This window comes from Acromyrmex echinatior, chromosome 1, assembly GCF_024713525.1.
Source record: "Acromyrmex echinatior isolate Ae372 chromosome 1, ASM2471352v2, whole genome shotgun sequence".
Lineage (NCBI taxonomy): Eukaryota > Metazoa > Arthropoda > Insecta > Hymenoptera > Formicidae > Acromyrmex > Acromyrmex echinatior.
The window spans coordinates 21,946,428-21,971,865 of NC_141852.1; the positions used below are offsets into that span (position 1 = coordinate 21,946,428).

The 25,438-nt window shown below is 31.1% G+C and overlaps 1 protein-coding gene across 13 annotated transcripts in view; it reads right to left on the reverse strand.

Moving 5' to 3' along the window:
- Oamb (Octopamine receptor in mushroom bodies) overlaps positions 1 to 25,438 on the reverse strand; it is a 144,331-nt gene that overhangs the window by 107,811 nt on the left and 11,082 nt on the right. The window contains exon 2 of one of the 13 annotated variants that reach the window (XM_087414942.1): positions 9,909 to 9,979. The exons of 11 other annotated variants lie outside the window; for them this stretch is intronic. The gene's annotated coding sequence lies outside the window, so the exon portion shown is untranslated. Of the gene's footprint in view, positions 1 to 9,895; positions 9,980 to 25,438 lie in introns of all 13 variants that reach the window. One more of the 13 variants, XM_087414939.1, reaches the window with a different exon arrangement.

The window sequence follows — 25,438 nt, forward strand, 5'->3', positions numbered from 1 at the left end:
TATGTTGATGGCATTCTAAAAGAGAAAAACTACAAAAATAATCAGAAAGAAAAATTGTACAAAGTAAAATGAGAAAAGTTTCAAAAAACAAAAACGTAATAATTAAGAGAGATATATACCTATTTACATATATGTATACATACATATAATTTTTAATACAATAATAATTTTGTAATATAGTGGCCAATTTCTTATTATCAAATCATTGTTAATTGCATCATATTCTTTATAATTTCAATTATAAATGTTTTGTTTATATCTTCTTATTCAACTTGTTTTAATACTCGATACATAAATTTCGTCATGCGCCATATATTGTTCTTATTTTGTCAGCCAATTCTATAATTTAAATTGTTTTGATAGGATTTGATAACAGTAATGCCCTGTTGCTAATGCCTTGTGTATTTATTCATTTCTGTGTATCTTATTGTTAGATGTAACTCTTGAATATATAATAAATTAAATTAAATTAATATAATACATATTTGATGTAATTTAATATGCGTATCTAATATAATTTTGTATATATAAGGTATTTTGGATTTATAATTTAGGTACATAAGCTAAATCGTATGCAATTTATGTATATTTGCGTTATATAAGTCTTTATTAGTTTTGTTTATCTCGTATATTTTCTGGTAGGCTTAATAACAGTATTGCTTTACTTTGCGTAGCATTTTGCATTTTAAATAAGGGTTGGTAAAAAACAGTTTAAAATATGATTAATTGATGTTTTTAAATATGTTTTAAATATGTTTTAAATATGTTTTTTATAATATTGTTTAAAGCGTATTTGAAACATTAAAAACATATTTAAGAAGAAACATCATAATGTTTTATTCTAAAAAAAACATTAGTCTTTGCCAACCCTGCAATAAATTAAATAAAATTAAAATAAATTATAAAAAAATTATATACTGTTATACGTGTAAAATATATATATCTAACAAATGTCAAGTAATTTATTTAATAAAATATAAATAAAGCTGAAATATCGGTAAATATTTAATATATAAATAAACAAGGTTATAATACGATGAATTGCGTCGTCATGATAATCCTAATATTGCCATCTTGCACCTGAAACTTTAAATTTTTGCATTGTAATATTAAAGAGACGATGGCGTTATCCAAATCTCGATCTAAATTTTCAAATGACCGTTTATACATGTAATATAAAAATCCTCGTATAACGGATAACCGAATATCTGGAAAATATCGTGCGCGTGCATTTTCCATTATCATACTTATACCATATCTACATTTAAATTATTCTCCATGTAAAATTCAAGCGCTGATAATATGGATATAAGCTAGGAAACTTTTATTATTCGAGTAAATAATTCGAGACATTGACTTAAAAAATAAAAAGATGAGTTTTAAATTAATTGAGAGAAATATAGAAATTTTGTTGTGATCTTATTTGAGAATATTTGCCTTGTATATTTCCAATGCTACAATTCTTATATCTGTCAGATGGCAAGCACGAAATTTTTGGCATTAATTAATAAAGAAAATAAAGTATGCTAACGGATGGGCAAAATCAGAGCAGATGATGCGAAAGGAAGAGATCGATCGAACGAAATATGAAAGGGAGATCAAATGTGCTATATAGAGCATGTCTTTTCTCTTTAACTGTAGGTCCTTGGATATCCGTTTTTTTGCTTTTTTATAGCAACAGTTTTGATGGTACACAAGCCAAAATACACTTTCTCAAAATTATTCAATCTTCAGTCGGCAGTCGGCAGATATCTCGGCGATCGGGCACCGACTTAAGAGGAAAACGCTCTTGACATTCCGTATACGTCGCAAATGATACTTTCGTCTGTCGGCATGGCTCCTGAAGCATTTCGTCATAACTTCCTCGGTGTAAGAGGGTTCCTTTAAGACACGCGGAACTGGAAACATCGGCTTATCTCCGTGCCGTCGCCTAAGCAGATGAGGATATTGCAGCGAGCGAGCGAACACATTCATCCGATGCGAACTCACGGATGGGAGATGATCCCTCTGGGTAGAGTTCTTCGCAAAATTCGAGTCGTGAGATGAAAGCACAAAGAATTTACTGCGTTCTCGCGGCGTAAGAAGGGTAAGGGGCCGCGGTGCTCTTATCGCGCGCGGAAAACGCAACGAGAGAAATGCGCTCTAATCCCGTACCGCCCATAAATACCCGTTACTATACTGTAAGAAGACCGGCGGGGGATTTATTGTACGCTTTACTTCGGCAAGAATGGATATTCGACGGGAAAGCGCAATGAAATTACAGGCGCATCGTAATGCGCTAACTGTTAAGAGGAGCAGGAAGCTCGAAATCTCCTTGTTTCGTCATCACAATGCGACGTCGATGCGGTTGGATGGAATTAACGCGCGTCGGGACTCCGAATACGATGTTTTGTCGAGTGAGAGAGATAAGTGAAATGGCATTTCGCCAGCGAAAAGAAAAAGAGAAGGATAGTCGCGAAAATGTCGAAACGTTGTCTCGGTGACAAGCTCGTTGCTCGACGAGCGAAACGAAGGATCCTTATTATCCGCGGTAAAATTCAGACTACAATTTCCTGCTCGTGGAAAATTTTCTCGAGAACAAGCATAATTTCGATGTTGAATTAGTAAATAAAGTAACGTACATAATTGATAAGATCCATAGATACTTAATTTCTCAATTAAATTATAAATATTACAAATTATGAAATTGATCGATTCTAGCTGCAAAATTCCACGCTGATTATTCACGTTCATGGATATTTGCGATACATTCTTATAATAAAATTTTAATCCTTCCATCAGTAAGCGAATTTTTTGTCTCTACTTGGAAACTTACGATGTTGTTTTTGGCACTTAGCTGAGTATACGATTTCTACTTTTCGTTTTACAGAAAAAGAGAGGACGGATTTACACCATCGTCAAGTATTCATGTCTTCGAGTTATATAGGAGTCGAAAGCCAAGGAACGCGAGAAATCACGTAACGGATCGTATACAGTAAAGCGAATGGTATACGTCCTGAGAACGTCCTCGTGGCATATGTAGTGAGGCTTCGTAGGTTCCCAAGGTGCATCCTATGTATAACTATCGTGGCTTGCACGTACTACGCGGACCGACGAGAATGTCAACATGCCGGCATGCGATGGTAGATACTGATGTAGCGCCTGGTAGGAGCGTATGTACGTAAAGCTCGCACATTAAAGACGATAATGGGCAGGAGATGACGACCAGGAGATCACGGTAGATGACGGCAAATGCACGTGCAAACGCACGTAAAGTAAAATTTATGCTGCGACTCCCCTACGGCTAAGTCTCTTCTGTCGGAACAGAAACACGATACATAAAGTAAAGAAAAGGAAAGAAAAATAGATGTTGGAGATACGATGGTAAGAGAACGATCCAAGATAAGAGAATGGAATTGCGATCGGTTAATTTAAAAAGGGAGAAAAGCAGAAGACGTTTATTTACCCCGAAATAAATCTTACGTCCTATGTCCTGTAATTACCGAGAGGAAGCGAGCTCTATACTTTGGCTTGTAAACAATAACGTAAAGTGAAAGAGATGAAGCTGAAGATAGTAAATTAAAAATTTCCAAAAAGGAAAGAAAATTAAAAAAAAAAAGAAAAAGAATATTGCAAGATTGTTACAAACAGAAGACTACTGTTAGTTTAATTTCTTCTTTATTACAAACGTTAAATTGATATAATGACATAATGATTTTTCGCGGATTAGCTCATTTTTAAATTAAGAAACGCAGCTTAAGAGAAAGAAGAATGAAGCAAGTCGGATCAAAAAGAATTTTCAATCTCAATGTTACCTTTTAATTCTATTCCGTCTCTTATTAAAACAAAGATTGACATCGTGTAGCAAAATAAGCAACGAATAAAGCAAATAATTTTCTCGCATAATAAGCGAGATGAAAATAACAAAAGCACAATGTAAAAAGCCGTGTTCCTTATTAATGCACAAGAAACTTACTCGTTATGAAATAATCGTACGGTCATTTCTAAAGCTGTAAATGCGAACTTTTTTAAATCAGTCATTGTGTGAGAGAGCGTTAATTTGTAAAGAAATGAAGTAAATGTGAACGCGGAAAAGTTCGCGGGAGAAAATTACGTTTAATCGATCGAATATCGTTTTAATGAAAGAACTTTAATCAGAGAAACATTCTTGTCGGACATTCGCACCAACGATATTATCAAATGTAAGTGCAAAAACGATTTACGATAAAAATCCCCGTTATCAAGACATTGAGATATTAAGAATATATCGTTTGTGCAAAAAATGACTGAAATTGGAAATTCATACTTTCCGTACAAAAATTAATGTTATTACATATATATGAAACAGTTTAATAAGATTAATTTATATTCAACGATATAATTTTATACTTTAAATGACAATTTTCTGATACTATTATATTTTAACTGTTTTTTAAAAACATGTTTACTTCTTATTGATATAATTTTTTATCCAGGTTCTAAATTGTCCCTTTTTTTGTATAACTTTTAAATATAATATAGAAAAATTTTGTTACATCCTTAAGCAAATGTCTGCTAGCATTCCGAGGCTCTCGGATCGATATATGTTAGCTATTAAGCTAGCCAACATAAGCACAATTACATGAGATGTATGGAAGATTTAGTGCCCTTTATGTGCTAATTTATGTGCTCTAATAACCCCTATATCCTATATCGCTTTTACTGAAGCAATCAACAGAATCTCATGAAACTTTTTACACTGTCCTAAAAAATATATTGCATTCTGATTTTGTACTCCATCTTTTACGCGCGAAATCAATCACAAAGAGTGCAAAAGAAAAGTACCGAAAATAATAAATATGTAATTTCTTGTAACAAAAAAACTTTATAGGATTATAGAAATATTGTAGTAATTATTTTCTGCGTGTAACAGTATTATAAGAAAACATTAATTATTTTCCATACTTCTTTCTTGTATAACACGTATGTTTTAGGGTTGTTTTTACGCATAAGGTATGCAGTACAAAAATTGTCAGCTGAGTATACTTCGTAAAATAGTATATATGATATTTAAAAAAAAATTTTATACAAGATTTTGCTGACTGATAGCAAGAGGGACATATAGACTGGACTCTTTTCTATAAATAAGGGTAGAGCAATGAAATCAATCAATATATGTATATTGTATGAGTAATAAAAACATTAAATATGTTATAATTGAAAATTGATTAAAATCGTTAATATTCTTGGTATATACTTATTTTCTTCTGTATGACATATATTTTATTTTTAGAATAAAGGATAGTACACCGAAATTTAAATTAATGTATATTAAGTACATAATTAGTACATAATTACTAAAATTTAGTATAAATGTTTTATTATTATTATAAGTGTATTATTATAAGTGTTTTATTATTATAGTAGTATAATTTAAATAGACATTCTAATTTTTTACGAGTTTAGCATAAAACAATTTTTTGCTAAACGACTAGAGCAGTAAAATTAGGATTAGAATAATAAATTACATAGGTAGCAAGCTACGTCATTTTGTCGTCATTTTGATGTCAATGACGTCATGTTGACGTCAGCTTGCTACCTACAGAGTAAAGAACATTAAGTTTCATGTGATTGTGTTCCTGTTAGCATGTTAGCTTAATAGACGTTGGATCAATCTTGGAAAATTCATGTTCTTGTTTCCAAAGATCGCTGCTGTCTAACGCGTATCGTAAATTCTGTAGACGATAAATTGACGCGTCGAAGATAATTGATTACTTGTCCATCGGTGAGCACGGACAGTCATGAAAAGTCCAAATTTGCTATCGTCGAGCTAGTATATTATCACGATGCTCTAAGCAAACTGTATATCAGAAGATGTCATTTTCTATTTTCGTGCAACATTTTATGAGTGTAGGTAACGTATAAAACTCAAACAACTTTTTCGCTATTTCGAATATCACGTTGATATCGTCAGATATATATCACCGTTTCACTCCGTTGTGATGAGCTCAGCAAAATCCGCGGAAAATTTTCACTTTTCACCTTTTCGTTCCTACACGAAGATTATATCCGATCGATTTCCCGAACAAGCACGAAAATACAAATCGCTTTCGACAAGAGCGAGGTTAGCGACTTTAAATATTATGATTTACGTTCCATATTATAATCTGCAATCTCGAAATAATCACGTACGCTTATTTGTGCAAAAAAAAAATGTTTCGGATAAATTCTCCGAATTTATGCTTCAATTACTTCACGATCAACTACGCGAATATTTGTACGGTAGAAGTATTAGTTGATGGCTTACTGATTGTGAGAAAAAAATAATATTTTGTGCTTATATCGCTGATAAGTAAATACACTGTATGATGGATGGTCGAAAAAACACTTTATCTCTCTTCGCAAAAGAGAACTCCCGAAAAGCTTTTCCTTAATGACTAATGAGTTATGTCAAATCTAATCCATTTTTCCTTTCGCGTCCATACAAGTTCCCATTACACAGGGCAAATACACCGCAGAAATCAGAAAAACTAGAAGTGAGGGTAATTTTCCCGTAACTATTCTGTTATATGCCTTTACGTTATATTAATATTGTATTATGATTTCAGTTTCTTACTGTTAATACAGGGAGTATCGAAATTCGGGAATCAAAATATCACAATAAGAAAGTCATTAAAAAATTAAATAAAAAAGTTATTTGCAATTTTTTATTTTAAGCAGTAATCTTTTAGACATAATGATTTAAATATGGCTAATTACAGACTACATTTAGACTATTATGAATTATGAATATGCTGAAGCGAGAGAATTTACCAATGCTCACTAATACATGTCGCGCGTGATTAATGGACAGATGGTCGTCTAAACGTAATCTATAATTAGCTACATTTAAACCCTTATATCTCAAACCTTACTGCTTAAAATAAAAATTTATAAATACATTTTTGATACACTCTACATACAGAATTTCCGTTTTCAGGTACGTTAATGTTTACTATAATAATAGACTCTTTAGAGCAAACTAAAAATGAATTCCTCTGCAGGGAATAATGAATATTAAGAAAATAGTTAATAATGAGAATTAAGGGATTTTCGCGAAATTTGGACTTCCCAAAATACACATGAATAATAACGCTAGATTATGAGCTTTAATAGCTATTTGAAAAGGTGCTTACATGTGCATAATAGTTAATTAAAAGGTTATATCAACCTAATAAAATCTAAATTTAAAATTCTTTTTAAGTCGATAATGTAGAATTCATTTCTACTTTAGGGATATATTATACAATATCTAAATTCTCTCTCTCTCTCTCTCTCTCTCTCTCTCTCTCTCTCTCTCTAAATTTTTTACTTTTTAAATATTAAAGATTTTAAATGTAGATTTTGGAACAATTTACTCCGCAGCGGCATGAGCTCACAGATTTTTGGAGACGGACATGATGGAATAAAAAATAAAACGTTTTTTCATAACGTTTTTTTAGATAGAATAGCGAAAATGTAATATTTTTTGTAGGATTGTAGGATTTTTTATTAAGAATTGAAAAAAAAATAAATTAAATTTAAAAATTAAATTTAAAGAAAAATTTATTTTGCTTTAAAAAACGAAATTAAAATTTTATTTTGAATAAATGAATTAATATATAAAAAAATCCTACGTTATTTCTTGCTACTTAGAAGAAAATATTTCACTTTTTTATTTAAGGTCATTCTTGCCATAAAAAAATCTGCCACCTATTGATCATGCTGTAGCATGGAAGAAATTATTCTATGTTGCCTATATTTCTTATTTAAAATTTTTAATACGTAGTAAATTTATAAGAAAGAAAAGAGAAGAAAGCTTTGATATTATACAATATATCCCTAAAAATAAAAATTAATTCTACGCAGAGAAAGAAAGTAATTAATTTTTTTAAAAATCTTGAATTTTAGACACACACACACATATACCCTGTCGGATAATATATCCTTTAACAACTCAATAAAATGACGAAAAAGTGTTAAAAATATTTCATTCCTTACTTTACAGTCAAATGTCATATAGAAACGCAATTAGTGTCACGCGCACGTAGTCAATCCATAAAAATAGACCCACATAACGTAAAGACCCATATAAACGTAAAATCCACTTTGCTTCAGTCACATATAACAAAATAAAAAGGAATAAAATTCTTTCGTACAATATTAGACTTGTCCTCGTTAAAAGTATGCTCATTAAAGACTTTTATATAATTTTTGTAGAGAAAAATATTTGTGCAAGCATAAACCAACTAAATCACAAAACCAGAGCAGTGGCATTACGACATGTTTATTTAGTCTAAACAGTTCTACATTACGGAAATCCACAATTTTCGCAAGTAGTATTATTCATGTTTTCACCGCATTATAAAGTGTAGCCAAGTAATGCTGCGCATCTAATGCTCACCAACAAGACTTTCTCAACATCATATATGTATGAAGGCTATTGTATAAGTTTAAAAGTAATATATATACGTATATATATATATATATATATATATATATATATATATATACATACACACGCACACGCACGCGCGCGCGCATACACACACACACACACACACACACCAAAATGCACCATTTCACACTCTACCAAAGTTTCAAAGGATCTAATAAGCATTTGCCACCGCAAACAATTCTGTTACAGCGGAACAAACGCGTTGAAAATGTAAGGAAAATCAGAGGGAAGTGCAATAAATTACTAGTGTCAGCTCTGATATCGTGCAATTCATTCAAATACACCTCTCAGTTGGGTAATATGCTTTACAGATTGATGTTAAACTACTGATTTTCCTTTGTGGCGCTTTTAATTAATTTAGAATCCCTCAACTTTTCCTTATAATATGATATGACAACATTGTGTAATATGATTTATTATTATACTCAAGAACTCAATCTAGATAGAAATCGATAGTAGGAATATAATATATAAATTGTACTATTGTGTAATAAATATAATAAAAAAAATTTTTCTCTTCCTCTCTCTCACATAAAATTATAAATAAAAAGATCTTATTTTTATTTCTTCTTTGTTTAATAGTTATAAATAGTTTTAAATTTCTATTTTAAGACTTTGAATTATTAATACTTTAAAGGAGGTCTTCTCGTTAATTTGCGCAATATAAAGACAATTTTTTAAAGAATTTTTAGGAGAAAATGCGATAGAGAATTTAAATTTAATAAGTTTCTATTTATATCTTAAATTATAAAAAATTATATTTAAAAACATAAACAGATATTTATTTTTGTTACGTCTACAAAAAATAAATCTTCTCTTTTAAAATTATTAATACCATAGCATAGATAAAATAAATACTCTGAAACATATTTTAAACACCTATTTTATGTCAATTGATTAGAAGACTCCCTTAAATACGTAACCAAGAATAGAAAAATCTGAAAGAGAATAGAAAAAATATGAAAGAGATATTCAATGAATTTCTGCTAAAGAAGAATTGATTGCAGTTTCCCTAGAGGCAAAAATTTATCCAGCAGAGAGTTTGAATTTTGGAGCATAAAATCATCCTGCATGACACGAGGTCATCGGCTGGGAACGTCAATATGTTAAAACTATAGTGCGGCGAAAAATTATCGGATTTAAACGAACGGGGCACGCGAAACAATCGTCAGGATGATATGTATCCGATATGCGCCCGAGCGAACGCGCGAAGATATAGGTATATAGGTATAATAATTTATAAACGCAAAAGCGGGAGTGGTGTAAAATCAATCAATTTGACTTTATCATCGACGCACATAAGACAAGCCGACTATAATAAAAATTAATGTCTAACATTGTGCTAAGCAAGCAAAAGGGAGATAAACGATGTGGAAACCAGGAAAAGGGCTGATCGTGAGAATCGCGAAGGAAAGTGCCTGGTGTAGAAATAACAGTTCGATAACAGGTTCCTGTTCTTACTTGGATAACTCACGTGGGAATGTCACGATGAATCGTCTTGCTCTTGAATCTCCGCGGATCTGCGCAACATATTTTTCGAAAATCCTGAAAGAAGAAGGGTTGTATGAAAACGCGCTTTTATTTTATTTCGACCACTCGGGATTTAATGGAAGTACCCGTGCACTTCTCTGATGTCACCTTATATGAAATGTCTACTTCTACCTCTACTACTAAAGCCATTATTTCTGAAAATTTATCCTTCTGGAAAGTGATGAAAAAACAAATGAAATGAACTGAAAGTGAATGTTTCTTGATGAATGTCTTCAGAAATAGACTTTTACTTTAAGGCGTGTCATATCACATTTATTTCACATTAAAGTATTATTATTAGGTGTTGGAATTAATTCGTAGCGTTTTACAAGTGATGGGAAGTACTTTCATTAATGTATTTTTTAATGCTCATGTGAAATAAATAACATTCTTTCATTAAAAAACGCTACGAATTAATTCCAACACCTAATAAAAATGTAGAAAGGGTTTTTTTCTATGTTCTAAATTTTAAAAATTATTTTAATTAATTATAAATTTCTGTACAAATTATGCAACACATGACATTTTCACATATCAATCTTCTCATGCAGTTTCAATCATTTTGCTGATGAAGGCGGCTAAATATTAATATTTTGCTATCCAATTTGCAAAGGTAGATAATTTAATATTAGTTTCTCGGCATTAATTTGCATCGTTGATAAGTTCGACGTCGATCGACCGATTCATGCAAGAGGAACATCTCTGTTAGAACTAAAGACAACCAGGAATAGAAGGAATGAAGAGAGAGATATATGTATATATATGTATATATTATATATATATATATATATGTACAGAGATAGGTTTGTCGAATTTCATGGGAGAGCAGTGTAATGAAATCGGCGCGTACCCGGAAGTGACATATCCGGCTGGTTGCGGTAGGTCAGACACGTACGTAACCAATATTCAGAGTGTTCATGTGGCATACCAAGGACTTTCCACGACTACCACGAAGCCAACCAGCCACGAGTCTCGTCCCACGGGTCGCCGTCTACACAACCCCTCAGCATCCGGAAAGTTCGAGAAACCAGGATTCCATGTTGGCATGCTCGTTCTCCCCTTCCTCTTGCGCTGACCATCGCGCGCCCAAACTACCCTTCGACCAACGACCTACTAACCAGCCTTGGTTATTCCAACCGGTGTAACAATGTGTTTGCTGTCGTGGTATTTAAACTATTTCAACGCGACACGCACGAGTTAAGTAATGGATAATGCTCTGTTTCACCGAGAAAATTAACAATTCGTCGTCCCGTTTATTCTTCATTTTCTTTTAATACACATATGCATTGAGAACAATGTATTTTATTGAAACAATCATAAGATTCGAAACAACACTTTTTATAGGATCAACGTAAATAATTGCATTAGTTAGCGTCAATGATTTCCTGTTAACCTGAAATGCCTGAAATTGAGTGAACATCGATTAATTTCTAAACAATTTACCGTCATTCTATTTTGAAAAAAATAAAAATTTTGATGTAATCAGAAAAATAAGCTTGCAATCTAAAAAGTTTGATGACAAAAATTCTATTCACAAATTATTTTAATTTATAGCCAATAACATTATTATAACGTGCATGGAATTGGATTGAAGTTAACGAATAAATTTAAACATTTGATTCAAGATATTTATAATATATCAGATTTTATCATTTTTAATACCACATCTTAAAATGTAAGAAATAGTCTACAAAATTATATCTAGATTCAAGAAAAGCAATAAAGGATTTTTGTTAAACTGCATCGATAGAAATAATGAACGCAATGAACGTTAAGCCTCTTTCTCGTTTTAAGCTTCGTTCTACAGCATTATTGGTTCTTTCAATTTGTAACTCTACAAGACGAAAGCGAGTTGCATTACGCGGCTGAATTGACTATCCACCTTCCTTGTGAACAAGAAAGTTTTAATTGGCTCTAGTGGCAAACGCGATCGTTTCGAAAACTGCCGTATCAGCTCGCAAATACGATTGATATAAATTAGTAGTAGAGAAAGATAGAGAATAGAAAGGAAGAGATAAGCGTTTATTTACGCTTCCAAATATGAAATTTTTTTCTTTTAAAAAGTATAAAAGAGAATACACTATACCTTTAAACATCATTATCAATAGAATGAGATAATTAAAAAATGCGATTATTTACTTATTTCTATGCGATTAGCATAAAAGAATTTTTAATAACTTATCGAATGATATAATTAATGAGAATGATAGCAATTAATATAATTAAAACAAAACAAAGAATTAAAAATTGTAAGTACATCGAAAAAAATGCAGCAATGAAACGACAGTGATGCATATGCAGTGAAAGAAAATCTTTCACCATCATGTTATCGCTATCGTCGATGACCTTCTTTGAAAAGGAATTAAAGGATTCTTACGTTATCTTTGCTCGAATGAGCAACGGCTAAAATCTCTCTCCTTCCGTTCGTGGAAGCCTGCGTGTCGAACAATCACGCTTGTGCACACATACAAAAGCTCGGGCCAAGCTTTTGTTCCCCTTTTGCTTTTAAGTTCTTCGATGAAGTTCGAGAATACAGATGAAACCCAGGCCGTGTTAGCAGCCATATACGCGTGACATTTCAAGAAACGAAAGAGAGAAAGACAGAGAGAAAGAACAGAGCAGAAAGAGCAGAGCAAAGAGAAAGAGAGAGAGAGAGAGAGAGAGAGAGAGAGAGAGAGAGTCGAGAAGAGACAAACATACCATAAGAGAAGATGAATGCGAACTCGCAGTCGAGACAGAGAAAAAGGGCAAGAGAAGAGCAGTTGGGAAACGGAAAGGCGAGCAGAAGGAAGGAGAGAAATCGGAGCTGACGGAACGGACGGACGTGGTCGTGCCATGAATGAAATGAGACTTTGGACGACCGCTGGGAAAGCCAAGTGCATCTATTGCAGTCGAGTTAGTTGGCGGTGCAAAGGAAAACTCCGGTACGTGCCTGCAGAAAGCATAAATTCCAGATATTCGTACTAGCGATTTACATTAGTACAGTAAGGAGATCGACTGTAATATCGCTATGTACATCGATATCGTAAATCAAAACTTATATGGTGTGAGTTGAAAGCAAGATGGGAAAGAGTGCATAAAAACACACATCACTCGAACTGTGACTCGAAATGATATAAAATTTTAATAAATAATTACGTAATGTACATTAATAAATATTAAAGGATTAAATCGATTTCTTGAGTTAAATAACATTTTGTTACTTCCATATGCAACCCATTTCTGTGATCAAATTGTTTTACTTTTTCAAAGTAAATATCCTGTTAATGTATGCACTTAATAAATAACAAACTGAATTTGAATGAAATTTAACTTCATTGCTTTAGTTGAATTATCGATATATTGAATAAGAGCCGAGGTAAGAGCACTTACGGCCTATAGGAATGATTAAAAAAGACTCAAATTGGATGTAATTTGTCATTATAAATTTAACAGCGTATGACATAAACTTGCGAAGGTTATCTTCAGACGTAAGAAAATATGGAACGCACCGGAATATAGACAAAGCTTTAATGTCTACAATTATGATCATAATATATGAATGACGGGATGTGCGGAGTGATATTTCAAATAATTGATGAAGATATTTAAAAATAAGTGACTATGAATAGCCGCTACGAATATGCCAAAATATCTGTCCTTGCGTAAAATATCTGTAAGCCCTTGTGATGATACGATGTCGTATATCGATGAAATAATTGGCTACGCGAATTCATTGCGTAAACAACGATGCGAAGTAAATATGAACAGGCTGATGCGACGCACATTGACGATACTGTTGTTTTGTTGGCTAAGTGCAAACAAAATGCGTTAAAAGGTAAACAATTGTAATTACAGATACTCAAAAAATAATTATTGAAGAAGAGTGTTTAAAGGGAAAATATAAAAATATCCTACACTAGAAGTGAAATATAAGATAGCAATTGCAATTTTTGATTGACTTCTACACCCCTATGGGATGTATTAGATAAAGTCTTCATGATGAAGAATAAATGATAAAAAAATTAAACATATTTATATAACATATTTATCCAACTCGTCAAATTGTTGACCCTGATATAAAGATCGGATATCTTCGTGTGGAAAATTGAACGTTTAGACACGAACTTTAATGTGCCATTTTTTTTAACTTACCGCAGATCACGTGATTTGATAAAATCCACCATCGTGAAATTATCGGCAATCTACCTTTTTTCTCTGGCCTTTACATTTTTATATTAAAATAACACCGAACTCAACCATCAATGACGCTGATCGTGTCGCTGGCTACAGGTAAGCTGTTATTAACTAATTGTGAAAGACTCTGGTTCCGAGGCTGAATAGAGCGCTTGATTTCATGGCCGCGATATTGTGGTTCTTGCGTGCATTTAAAACTACCTCGGAACCACCTTCAACACCCGCTCGGGAAATAGATTTGCACATGCTCACCGCAAAAAAAGTGTTCGACGATACGAACGAATTTCAAAATGTAACTTCGTTTTATCTTGCGTCTATATTTTGTGAGCGTTTAATAGATTCGACCTAAATTATTTAAGCTCTTAGATGAGAGCTCGGCAAATATAATTACCTATCCATTGTCTGAATTCGTTAAACTTCTGTTTGCTGCTGAAAGTACATCGTACATGACGTATATGGAAATTATCTATCTTACTAAACAAACTTGATTTAAATGGAATATCTCTTTGATCCCGCTCAAGAATTAAAAAAAGCTATATATGAGTTATATCAAAGAAAAAAATAAAGTGGCATTAAGAATTGAAAGATTATTAAAATAATTTGTTTACTAGAAAAAAAAGCTTTTATATCAGATTAAGAAAAAATTACACGATAATAAGCTATATGTTAATATTAATTAATCGAACTTTTGTCCGCGATTTACGTTTATTTAATTAAAATATATTGCTCATTTGTTATAACAATGATACAATTAAAAAAAGGATATTTTCTAGAAAATAAGTTTGAATGTTGTGACTCATAAAAAATTGTTTTATAATATTAATTTTGTAATATTAAAATACAATTGTAATGTAATAGCTGATTGTAAATATAAACAGAAGTAAATAAATAGAAATATGTTATTTTAAAATATATGTTCTTTATTATAGGTTTTCATTATTTTTCTATAGGGTTGCTCCGATATATATGTCGCATCTATCAAAAACTTAATTTATTAAGTATTATTTACTATCTTTAAAGTAAACGAAATATATCAGTAAAAACTTTGTACTGTCTACTACTATGAAAAAAATATTAGAAATATTTATTTTTCATACTAAAAATAAATTTTTTGAAACCCTTGCATTTTTGCCGTATATCTCATAGGGATGGGATATATAGCTACTGATAGGACGGAGAGGGTATGTACGGCTTATGAAAAATTTATAAATAATGCATATAAATAAGACGTAAAACGACACAATAACTTATAAAATATGTTTTTAAAGTTTTTTTAAGGAATAGGAATGGTAAATATGTATATGAAATAATAAATAATAATTACAATCTTCCTACATATATTACAAGTGTTATGATATTAAGTACATATTTCATATAATGCGTTTATTGCATTTAGTGCACTGAATTCAATCGCGCACTTTGTATGTTTTGAGCATAAATTCCGCTCGCTAAAAATGCCATATATCCCAAACAAGTGGGATACAAGACAACAAATTAAACAAAGAATACGAAAGCAAAGCACTTGTATTTTTTATACAACATGCTTTACTATTCCATTACACGTATCACGAAAAAACCATTAAGTCTTTTACACCCTACAGTAATCATTTTATGTAGACTTTAATTTATAATGGCATTACTAATTACACCGAAAAATCAATTCAACACAAATAATTTCACAATAATTTCATTAATATTAACATTAATATTAATAAGAAACTGAAATCACACAATACTAACATAAAGGCATGTAGAATAGTTACAGGAAAATTATCTCCCCCCCTTCTATTTTTTTTGTTTTCTGCGACGTATTTGCCGGAGTTACCCTAAGAAATAAAAAATAGTAATTTTTAAGTTATGTCATTGTTGTAAACATGAGCGATATGTTTACTTTAATTTACTTACGATTAATTTACTTTAAATTAATTAGAGTTTACGCAAGGACACAGGAAGAATATGTATCTAGATCTAATTATATATTGATTTTTATATATTGATTTTGTGAACAGTCATACCGATACATAGTACGTAAATAACTCCAGTACGGCCTATATGTATGAAAAGACAGCGACTAGTTAATAACAGAGCCACATAATATATGTAGACTACAAATCGATAACACAATTAGTGTGCTATTTCTACGTAACATTACCCATTCCGAAGTACATTTATCAGCGTGTACTTAATCTATCTAATTGTAAGTGCAATCTAAAAGAAAAGAAAAATGATAACAGCTTTATCACTTCAACTGTTTACCTTTTAAATTAATGACTATATTAGTTTAAAATTCTTTTTACTCATTTTAATTATCTAATTGTACGTTAATAATTTTACTTTGGTTACCTAATTAATTGCGTTACTTCGTTGGGCTAAAAATTATAAACAAATAAAATTATTTATTAAATCAAATGGAATTATTGCATTAATTTATACGTCATGAATTGTTCGTGTACCACGATTTTATAATGCCAGAATATCGTCGGAAAATGACTGTGAACGTCTTGAACGATCTTGAAGATTCTTTCGAACGGGATTTTTTAAAAGTAAAAGCTCCAAAAGTAAAGTGCCTTTAGAGATTACGCTCGGATACCGCGCCACATCTCGTATCTATACGGAAATTCTTGCTTTGCAACCATTTCCGCACGCTCGAGCAGAGGCTTCTGCGAATACCGCGATACGTTTCAGTCTTCGTGAGTCACGTTTAGCCTATCTTGGCAGCTTTCGCTTTGTTCTTCCGCGATACTCATGCCGCGATAACACGCGATCCAAAATCCAGGTGAACTCTCGTGAGAGATCGAGTAAACCGCCGATCACAATCACGGGATACAGATGTGCTTGGCAGACATTTTTCTTATATTTATTTTCAAATCGTTACAAATCTATCTTTACGTACGCATTGTATGTAATGCGATGTATCTCCATTTTTTTATATAATTAAAAAATTAGATCGAAGTTGGATTTTATTTAATTTATTGAAATATGTTTTTAAATCGCAACACAAATGATTCTTCTTAAGGATTCCTTAAGGTTCTTCTTAAGAAATCAAATGAGATAACAGAAAGTTGTTTAAACTCTGTAAAGGTTATGAGAGAGTTATAAATAATCGAAATTTCTAAAAAAACATATTGGACAAGTGAATGAAGAATTAAGATTAATCAACTGTCTAAGATTTAAATGTAGAGTTCACAAAGTCGCGGATGAAAGATATTACACATTAAAACGTGGTTCCTATAGCAAACGCGCCCGCGAATGCCAACGGCATACTCAATTAATGTTTCACGAACTAATTTAACACGGGGAAAATGTTCTCGCACGCTGGAAGACAAATCGAGACCTTTAAACTTTTGTTCCCAGTAATTTGCAAGAACTTATCTCTCGCAGCAAGAATTTCATATTTTCGACGTGAGATAAAAATTTTGAATTTAAAATCCGAATGTAACCGTGCAAAATGAAGGAAACGTTACAAGCGAGTTTAACGGTGTCATTATTCTTAACGATCTTCGAGGAATTAAATACACCGATGGCCAAATCAGTTAACCGCAGATTTGTTCAGAACGTCGCACATAAAGGGTTCGACGGAATATTATGAAACCTCAAATGCATTGTTCCAAGTTAAATTGAGTCTTATGACAAATAAGAAATGAATTATTCATGGCAGATTTGACACAATATCTCTTCGATATTGACTTTATAATTTAATGGACCATTGACTGCCGATCGAACTATCAAACATGTATATGTATTCTGGCTTATGCAATCAACTGAATTTAGTCACAAGGAAAAGGCAATTAATTTGTGAAGATTTGAATAATTTGTTATTAATTTGATTTAATGCAATATTTATATAAAGTTTATATTTTGCTCATATAAAGTTCCGTTTTAAACAAAATTTCGCCTATTTTATCTATGTTAGTCTTCCATTATATTAGCGTAGATAGTTCCTTTATGTTTATTTTTAATCATTGTGTTTTATTGATAATTATTTACATATTTGCAACAATGTACCCTATTTAAAAAAAAATGTAAAACTCTTAGTATTAAACGTTAATACTTTTTTTCTCGTGGACAAAAAAATAATGTGTTAAATATATTATCGCAAAAACTTCTATAACTGATTATTTTTTTAACTCTGAAAAAATGCACAGCAATTTTTTTAACTCTGAAAAAATGCACAGCAATTTCACAATTATTTAGCAATTAATAATATAATTAAGAATAAATATAAGTTCAAAATTAATATATAAACTATCAGACTAAAAGAATTATTTAGACTGTTGTTTAATCGCTAAAATTATTATCAAAATCAATACATATAAATTATAATTACAGACGACGTTTCGATTCTAAATGTGTTAAAGATTTTCATGTGTAGTGAAATTAATATTTGTCCTAAATTCTTTTTTTAATCTCGCTGTCGGCCAAATGTATATATTACATAATAAAACATAAGCTGTTCTTCCTCCAATATGTTTCTGTCCCTAAATTATTAGATTGACCTGTCTTGAGCGTTCGTTATTTTTCAATAGCTCTAATAACAATTATTTAGCGTTATAACCTTAGCGTTATTTCCTTGTATTCCGAAAATCTTAAAATAATCTCAAATAGCTTGTCAGTACATGTATATGAGAATTGTTCTCAAACTGCTTTAGGGTAGATTCTTTTCGCGGATGTCGTCGCCGCCTGAAAATGACGCACGTGTACATATACAGGACCAAGAGCGATTCTATTGTTGGATTGAACGTTGGCGTACTCTGCTCGAGGCAGATGCTTAAATCGAGATTAAATCCAATTAAGTTCGTCATCGGTGCCTGTACAACTCTCGTCGTACGAGAACGATTCCCGATCTCATCCGGCGATGAAAGAAAATCGATTTACTTGCGTAAAGATGTTCCTCTGACAAATTTATAGATTTCTCTTTTCATGACGTGCAAATAAATAAACAAAATATTATCACAGACAAGAAATATTTTGTTATAAGATTAACTTAAACTCAAGAATAAAATTTCGTACAATATTTCCTTTTTTAATTATCTGAATCAGCATAAAATATTTCGAAATATTTCTTTCGTTTTAATTTAGTTTCAATTTAATTTCGTATCTTTATAAAGACTATTTTATTTTAAAGGAATTGAATTTGAGAGAATTTGACAGGAAAAAAATTGTTTAAAAAATTGAATTTTCTTTTACAAATTGATCCTAAATTTTGTTACAGATTCAGTAATATTCTAGAATAGAATTTAAGTCATTAATTCGAATTTAAAAATCTGTCAGATTTTCAAAAAAGAAGAGATTTATCGTTTATAGAAAAGTATATTTTAAATTTTATAGATTACTGATTTTTTCAGAGATATTCGAAGATACTATCATATCAATCTTATTTGCGATTTATCATCCAACGTTAAATTCACGAAAATAAAATAGAACCAGTGGCTTAGAAAGCGCGGCACATGTTCTTAGAGTTAGTGTGCTCATGTGAAAATAGTAGGTACGTAATCCGCGGCACTTGTTTGGACCTGGGCTAAACCGACAAGAAAGAGAAGTGGAAGAGAAAATAAAAGTAACTATAGGGCGACTCTCGTTTCATGTACTTATATAACATCCGAGAAGTACACGATAGTGTACGCGTCGGTTGGGACGTCCAAGAAGAACAGAAACGAGCTTAAACGGTGAAAGAAGCTAACCAGATGTGACCTCAGAATTTATAACTAGACCGAGTGACTGTTACTTTGTTCGTTACCACTGTTAAAGAAGCGCCTTCGTGTGTTACGAAGTAATGTTGTAACAAGAACAAATAAGCTGCACAGTTGTTAAAAGAATAAAAAAAAATAGCTTTCTTTCTAGATTTACAGTGAAGACTTGTTCAAATTATAAATGTACAATCATATATACTCAGAAAGAACGATTTTCCTGAAATATATATATATATATATATATATATATATATATTAGGTGTTGGAATTAATTCGTAGCGTTTTACAAGTGATGGGAAGTACTTTCATTAATGTATTTTTTAATGCTCATGTGAAATAAATAACATTCTTTCATTAAAAAACGCTACGAATTAATTCCAACACCTAATATATATATATATATCTAAAAATTTAGCTAAATATAAATCTGAAAATAATTTTATTTGTAGAGTCATCAAAATAATTATGTAAGAAACTCAAATATGATAAGTAATGCCGTAAAAAATTTTGATATTCTATCAAGCGTCTTATATAATTTTGACAGTCTAACAAAATTATTTTCAGATATATATTTAGCTAAATTTTTAGATCCTTTGGCAACCGTATTTTCTGTGTAGGTTGTTTAAATAAAAAAGCGACTGTACGATTTAATAAAAAAAACTTATTTTGCAATCTTTATACAAATTACAAAAGCCATGACAAATAAACAATATCCATTATTAACGGCAAATAATGTACAATGCATGTACATTGCATGTCGCTCAATTATACTATAATAAAAGAGAAAGATATATATATATATACACACATATTTTCTGTTGTTAGTTGTTACGGAATAAAGTTAAGTAAATTTTATTTTAGTCTTAATTAAGTATACTAATCATATTTTCGACAACCAATGTAATATTACCTTTGCATTTATATTCTGGTACAAGAACCATGATATTGTACAGTTAATTAACAAACTTACAGCAGCGGCTCAACTTTGTAATTTTCACGTATCACGCCATAAGGTTATAGAATTTTGGCCTCCAGTGCGGACCAGCTTGATGTGTGTCTCAAAAGCTTCTTTCTACACTGATAATTAATGCAAGCATCGCTGTTCTCAAATTTAATTAACTTGATGCTTTCACGGAAGGTTTATTTATGGTTATTTTCGGCCACGCACGCTTTTAGAGAACAACGCTTAATTTTATGAAATTTCCTTGGCAAAGAGAATGTCCAATTATGCAGTACTGATACTTGCATATCATTATTTTGACGCAGGGAATATAACTCTGCAGTAGACGCGCGTTTTTGACCCTTTTCTTTCTTTCTCAATTCTTTTCTCTCTCTCTCTCTCTCTCTCTCTCTCTCTTTAAATAAATAAATAAATAAGTAAATAAAATTGTTATTTGTCATAAATGCAAACGTTCCATTGTTAGATATGTATATAAAAAAGAGCTAATCTTTATAGTAAAAATAAATACTTATATGCAGAGATTAAAAAAAACCAACATTCAACATTTAATTGGTAGATAGTACACATCATACTAAGTAAAAAAACCTTATATTACTGAACATAAGAGTCGAAACTTTAAATGTTTCTGATACAAACAATTTAGTATGTTAGTGTGACTGACTTATGGTCTTTTCTACGTGTCGCATACGATGAGAAAAGAGAAATAAGTAGCACTGATAGCCTATTAGAGAGAATTACAAGGCTATGAGATAATCTCCCTTATGGGACATTTTAATCAGTCATTACGATTGCCATAACAATAATGGTTGATGTAAGCTTATTGATTTTTCCAGTGAAATTTTTCATTAGTTCAAGTATATATAGAAATTGAATCAAAATGTTCAGAATGCGATTTATACACTGAGGTAAATTTTTACGTTGCATACGACACGTAGAAGCTAATAAGTCAGTTATGATACTAACATATAAAATTTATATCTTAGAAACGGTTAAGTTTTGAATCTAAGACCTTTTACTTTAGTATGTATTATTTATCATACATAAATGCTAAATGCTAAATTTTTTTGAACACCCTTATACACATATGAAAGTATAAACTATTTATTAAGTTATGTAAATAATAATAAGCGACTACTAATTAATTTTCCGTCGTTAATTTTCCGTAATTAATTTTTATTAAATTTTCACCTTTTCGCACTTTTAATTGCCTAATATTTTCTAGGAATGCGTACTTAAAATTAAATGAGCTTTTGTTTAACGAGATTAAGCTGATTAAAACGATGGGACTGCATTATTCCCGATGCGATCTTAATCACGATAGACTAAATACGAAGCGTTAGTTAGTTGGAACCTATTTTTGCGGCGTCTATTTAAGAATTGTGTAATAAAAGCGATACGTACGCGGGCTTATCTTTTAACATGACTGACCAAGTAAATCAATAATCCTAGCTTCTCCATAAAAAAAAAAATACTACTATCGTATATCAGCGTGTTCCACTTGATTGGACTAGTTATCTAATGAATTGGCCGACGTGTCCATTGAATTCGGCCAAATTATGGCCACCTTTCGCTTATGTAACGTGTTTATTTTCTACAATTGATACAAATTTTCACAGATAGAAAAGTTTATCGCGAGACATAAGACACACTCTCGACGGTCACTCATTAAATTACGCAAATTTTCTGCTTATTTATACAAAGTAGCAATTTAGAAATTCATTTCTGTAAAACTGGTCCCCCTTTGTCAAAATTTGGAAAAAGTAAGCAAAGTTCTGGTTGCCCCCCAAAGAGTTTTAGAATTCTCAATCGATTTTAGAAAGTGTTGCATTGACTAAAAAATGGTGAAACCATCATATGAAGTAAGAGAGCGGAGGAAGGGGAGGGCAATTTCACGATTCTGAAACTTTCAAAGATTACTTTATCTTTCGTTTTAACATTTTAATTCATATAGGACAATTGATAGAATTTTTTGAAGGAGGGGGGGAGCTAGCAGAACTCTTAAGAAAACGTTAGATTTCTGAAAAAACTTTTTTAAAAATAAATTTGTCTTTTTAAACATTTCTTTTAGAAATCCGGTGTTCTGTTACGAGTTTTGATAGCTCTCAAAAAATTCTAACGATTATCCTTAATGATCAAACCGCTTAGATCAGAAGCAAAAAAGTTACAGCGCTTTAAAAATTCCAAATTCGAATTTTTGTAAGTTCACGCAAGTCAAAAATTTTTTCTTGGAAATTTTCTTGGAATTGGTATTAATGTCCCCCTCCCCCCCCCCCCGCTTCCCCGAAAGAGTTCTAACAATTATCCTTAATAATTGATCAATGTACGGAGAATTAGTGTTCTTTATGTGCTAACTTGTTGCTCTAATATCGATTTCATTGCTCTAATCGTGTTTCAAGAAATCCATTCTAACTTTTTTAAAAGTTAGCATAAAATCGATTTCTCGCTAAACAGTTAGAGCAATAAAATCAAAATTAAAGCATTAAATTAGCACACAAAGAGCACTATTCTTTGTACATCTCATCTGATTATGTTCATGTTGGAATATTAGTTTAGCATTTCTATTAAGTCATTTTATTGCATATCTTGCGCACATGTGCGGTTTTTATATATATCACTATTATTTAAGCAAAAAAGATTGTAAAGTCATATTTATTTTTACGAGAAAACGCTTTTTGAAGATCTGTCTCATGAAATTGTTTCAGCTTTCAGCTTAAATTTGAAAGACGCGCTCGAAGGAACGATAAATGAGAGTCGGCTTAAAGGAAACCGTGTCTGTAATTCGGCTTGCTGCTATATTGCTACGAGTAATTACACTCACGTTCATTTTCCCAGAGAAGAAACGCCTGCATCAGATGATTAAAAGTCACGAGACTTCGTGACAGTCTGCAAGTAATATGGAGTGCTTCGTGGAAATTCTATTTTATTTCCTTTTATACATATCTCTTTCCAATAATTATGAAAGTAACAAAAAATACATAGAAACGCAGTTAGTTAACACGCTTAAACTTCGCGATTTAAACATAATTTTTGTCACAATAATGACGATAGTATATCGCAAGCTTCTTCCCATTATATTCCTCATCTCTTTTTATCAATAACTTCAATTTCAATAAAAATTTCACACAACCAGTCTTTCAGTTTTATGCCATAAACATTCTAACATTTGTGTGATTTTAAAAATGTATAGGTATATCACATTTAAAAATAATATCAAAAAATAAAAATTTCATAGATTATTCTATTATTGTTACGTTTAAATAATAGTATAAAATTTGCACAATTCTCTCATTAGTTTAAAAGTTATTTAATTTTTTGTTTGTCTTAATTCTTGTATAAAATCGCAGTTGTTGTAATATTTATTTACAAATTTGATGAGGAAGTAATTTTAAGACTTAAATCAAATTTCCTAAGGTATAATCAAATAATATTAAATATTCGTGTAAAAGTTTATTTGGATCCATTTACTCGTTTAAAAATTACTGACTTAAAACTACAGAAAAATATAGTTATTTTGCTGCATAAAACCATTATAAGCTGAATTATTTATTTTGTTCTTTTGTAGTTGGTTTCAAGGTTTTCGCGGGCTATATCAAAATTTTTTAAATAATATTGGTTGATATTAGCTTATTTGAGCTTTTTTTGATTGAGAGAGAGATTAACTATTTTAACTAATATTGTATAGCTAATACATCTTTAAACATATTGAAAATCGATAATTTAAAACTCTATAATATTTTATCTAAAGAAACTTTCACTTGAAATTAATTAAAAAATAAGATGTCATGTTATATAACACTTTCGGCAATAGCTTCCAAAATTCAAGAAAAATTGCACGAAATGTCAAATGTTCGATGCATCATGCATTACCTACGTATCACCATATCACGTGTCTTTTTTCGACGCGCTTATAAATTGTCAACGAACGTGCCGTGATAAAAATTATCGACACCTTACATCCGTCATTTATGACAACTTCGTATAGACTTGGATACACGCATGTAATAAAACCTCACTACTATTGCAGACATGTGATTTATTGAGTAAAATTCGCGCGCGTGTTTTTTTTCGCACAAAACAGACAAAGTGCATCGACTGCGAATAATCTATTGTTAGCACGTTTACTTACTTAACTCGGCTTTATTTTTATACGTATTTTCGTACAATATTACAATCCGCATACAGTATGTTATACTGGCAGAGAGAGAGAGAGAGAGAGAGAGAGAGAGAGAGAGAGAGAGAGAGAAAGAGAGAGAGAGAAGAGAATATATCGCACCTAATCTCTCAATGCATTAATAGCGCTAAGGGATTGTGCAAATCGCATGCTAAAACGTAGTAACCAATTTAACATTGTTGCTACTGCACAACTTATATTTTTGAAAATTAAAGACTACTTATTATTACTTTGCAATTCCTATAAATACCTACATAAACATTATCACATATTCTTAATACAGATAATTATTAAAAATAGAATTATTAAAGGAATCTAATGCCAATAAGAGAGAGCCGATACAATTGTACATGTGTAATAAAATATGCAATATATATATGTCAATCACCAATTACAGCATAACGTCGTTATGCTGAATACAAAGTAAGCTAAGTAATGGTATTCTTGTTTGGATATTCAGTTAAGTATAATAGATG